This window comes from Orycteropus afer, unplaced genomic scaffold (genome assembly GCF_000298275.1).
Source record: "Orycteropus afer afer isolate SDZICR_OR568_19922 unplaced genomic scaffold, OryAfe1.0 scaffold00498, whole genome shotgun sequence".
NCBI lineage: Eukaryota > Metazoa > Chordata > Mammalia > Tubulidentata > Orycteropodidae > Orycteropus > Orycteropus afer.
Window position 1 is genome coordinate 1,300,435 of NW_006922085.1, and position 3,693 is coordinate 1,304,127.

The 3,693-nt window shown below is 45.0% G+C and overlaps 1 protein-coding gene across 1 annotated transcript in view; it reads right to left on the minus strand.

Moving 5' to 3' along the window:
* Positions 1-3,693, minus strand: part of USP4 (ubiquitin specific peptidase 4) — a 68,783-nt gene that overhangs the window by 35,018 nt on the left and 30,072 nt on the right. The gene's annotated exons all lie outside the window — the stretch shown is intronic.

Below are 3,693 nucleotides of genomic sequence, written 5' to 3' on the forward strand. Positions count from 1 at the left end.
TAAATCTTCACCCAAATCCTAATAATAATAAAAAAAAACTACTTCAAGAAACCATAATAGATCTACATAAATGGGAAAACATCCCATGCTCGTGGATAGGAAGACTGAACATTGTGAAAATGTCAATTCTATCTATGGAAGGAAATTTTCTTTGCTGGTTACCAGGGGTGGGAGGGGAGGTAGGAAACACTGTTAGATAGGTAACGATGAGTATTGAAGAGAAGGGCAATGTACCAAATGTGAGTGATCAACATGGTGTCACTGAGGAAGAGGAAGACATAGAGAGGTACATGAGAGATACAAAAAACAAAGATGAACCCTTTTGCACATACAGGTACTGTGTTGTCAATGAAGGCAAACATGGGTCTATGGGTGTATAGATGGGTAGACAGGCTGAACTATTAGGTATGTCTATGCAGCAGGGAGTGTACCAAGTCCACGTATAGGGTTGGCAGACAATGGTCCTATAAGTGATCTGAATTCCCAGGTGTATAGTAGAGCTGACAAGGGAAAAGGTTGTAGTCACTTCTTGGCAACAGCCAGCTATCGAGAGGGACCAAGTAGTTGAACCTGTGGGCTTGGGACCATAGTCACAGGGGACATCAAGTTCAACATACATACTACACAAAACATTGTTCCACCTCCTTTGGCGAGTAGTGACTGTAATCTTAAAAGCTTGCAAGTAGCCATGTAGATGCAACAATGGGTCTCTCCTCATCCTGAGCAAAGAAGGATGAAGAAAACCAAAGATTCATGGAAACAATTAGTCCTAGCGACCGGTACACCGCGTGATCCACAGTCTATACAACTATAAAACCAAAAAAAACGAGATGGTACCTGGCTACCACTGTCAACCCCTCGGAGGGGGATCTATGTAGGACATCCTGGATAGAGAGGGAGAACAATGTGGAACAAAACTCAAAACCATTTGGAAAAAGAAAAGGGGGACCAGGTTTGCTGGTCCTATAGAGCCTGGTGGAACCACTGAGACTATGGCCCCTAGCTGCTCTTCAGGTCTGGAATTGAACCCACACCTGTAGTGGGCCAGCCAAACAAAAGACAAGCATATGAGTTGAACATCTACCTGAGGTAGATACACTCCTTGGAGAGAACAATCATGGGAGAAAGAAGGGCTGTTTATGCACAGGGAGACAGCTCAGGGGGCAGGAGTGCATGGATGGACACATGGAAGCGGTGACTGTCGAGAGAAAATGGGAGGGGAGCTGTTGCACTGTGGTGAATTGTGGTCAATGTCATGAGACAAAGTGTATGTAAACTGCTGTATGGAAAGTGAATTTGCTCTGTAAATTATCACCCAAATCACAATTACAAAAAAAAAAAAAATTCTTACTCAGTGAATACATAGGACTAAGGAGATTTATAAGGAGCTCTGGTGGTGCAGTGCCTAAGGCTGGTAACCAGAAGGTTGGTGGTTCAAATCTACCAGCCACTCCACAGGAGGAAGACTGGGCAATCTATTTCTGTAAAGATTTACCGCCTCAGAAATCCAAAAGAGGTCACTATGAGTCGGAATCAACTTGATGGCAGTGACTCTGTTTTTTTTCAGTTGATGAAATTTAGAGATGTTTTATCTTGGACAAATGTTACCAAAATTGCTGACAACTGGCTGTAGTTTTCACCTCTTCCTAGAGGGGGAGACACAAACTTACTAATACAATTTCTGTAAATAAATTTGGGAGCTTTGGTAGCATAATACCTAAGGCACTTGACTGCTAACCAGAAAGCTGGTGGTTCAAACCCACCAGCCCCTCTGCTGAAGGAAGGTTGAACAATCTACTTCCATAGTGATACTGCCTCAGAAACCCAAGGAGGGGTTGCCATGAGTCGGGTCTGACTCGATGGCACATAACAACAACAATAACATAAATACATTCACATCCCTCCTCAGACAACTACCAAACAGTCCTGACAGCAGTTTATACTGAAAGAGTTTCTAAGGATAATTCACAAAAATGTCCACTGTTCAAAATGGACAATGCTCTAGGACAAGAACTCTGTGGGTCAGTGTCATGGTCAAGAACTGACCAGGCCTTAGAGCAAGTCTGGCCAAGGTTTTAGGTCCATCTTTCTGGCCCAACTTTCCCCCAAGTTGGGACAAGTGCCCCAACTTCTGAAGTCTTTTATTCATTGGACAATGGGATCATCCACACTAATAGTTTGGTGAAAATTAAGTAAGTTGGAGCACAGTGTACAAGATGCTCAAAAAATATGAGATGCTATTGTTGTTTTCAAAAGACAATAATCATCTTGAAAGGCTATTTTCCCAATGGTTGGCCCTTAAGGGTTTTGAAAATTCCTTTCTTTTGGGTGGTCTGCCAAACATGTCATAGAGCTCCAGTTCCCTTGGCTCAGATATGTATAAATACTAATTTATAGAAATTAAGGGAGGAGGGCACAATGTTACAGGTTTGGAGTCAGAAATGGACACGAGAGCTGACTTTCCCACGCACCAGCCCTGCAGCCCAGCATGAGCCTTGGTGCCCTCCACTGTGAGGGAAAAGAAGGAAAGACAGCATGAGCGGGGTGGCACATGCAAGCACCCAAAGAACCAGGATCTGTGCGTGGCCAAAAACTACTCCTTTCACTGATCTTGCAATCACAGGCCCAAAAATGTAAAGGGAAGGAGATGGTGTTCCTTAATGCATTACATTCCTCAGCCAAAAACAACATCCTAAACTTTTCTTAGAAGAGTGATGGGAAGGAACAGTATTGAGTGTGGCCTACATTCAAGCTTTCCCGCACAAGGTGCTGGCTGGGAGCCGCAGGCAAGCTCCCACCAGACCTCACTTGGGAGAGCAATACACATGGGTTGTCACACCAAGCAGACATAACACAACAGCACTTGGGAGGGACTGAAGAGACTAGATGGACTTGAAGTGTACTGTCCCCACAGGAAGGAGCATGGGTAGCATAGCAGTTAAATCCTCAGCTGCTAACTGAAAGGTCAGCAGTTTGAACCCACTAGCCACCCCGTGGGGGAAAGATGTGACAGTTTGCTTTCAGCCTTGGAAATGCTTTGGGGTAGCTCTGCTCTGCCCTATAGGGTCTCAACCAGTCGGAATCAACTAGATGGCCTTGGGTTTGATCCCCACAGGGATGAGAAAACAGTCTCAGAGTTCAGTGAATGCATGGGTATTCTTCCCACTTTCTCCTCATACTCACTTCTTCCCTGGATCTTTCCCTGCCATGTACTCCTGCCCCTGAGCGGTCTCCCTGCGTGTACACTGCCCTTCTGTTTTCCCATGATTGATCTCTCTAAAGAGTGTATCTCCTGATATAAATACATGTGAGACTGAAGAAGGCTGTTTAAATCAGCTCTCTGCCATTGCTGAGCTGGAGGTCTGTGGTAGCATGGAATTTGCGTGGGGAGCCACAGCCCACGGAGGATGGGATCCTCCCTGAACCCCACCCCTCTTCTGTCTTTCTGTGGCCTCTCACATAGCTGGGACCTTTTTTATTATTATTATTGTGATTTGGGTGAAAATTTACAGAGCAAATTCACTTTCCACACAGAAGTTCACATACACTTTGTCTCATGACATTGACTACAATTTACCACAATGCAACAGCTCCCCTCCCACTTCTTCCCCATAGTTACCTCTTCCCTGTGTCCATCCCTCCATGCACTCCTGCCCCCTGAGCTGTCTCCCTGTGCATAAGCAGCCCTTCTTT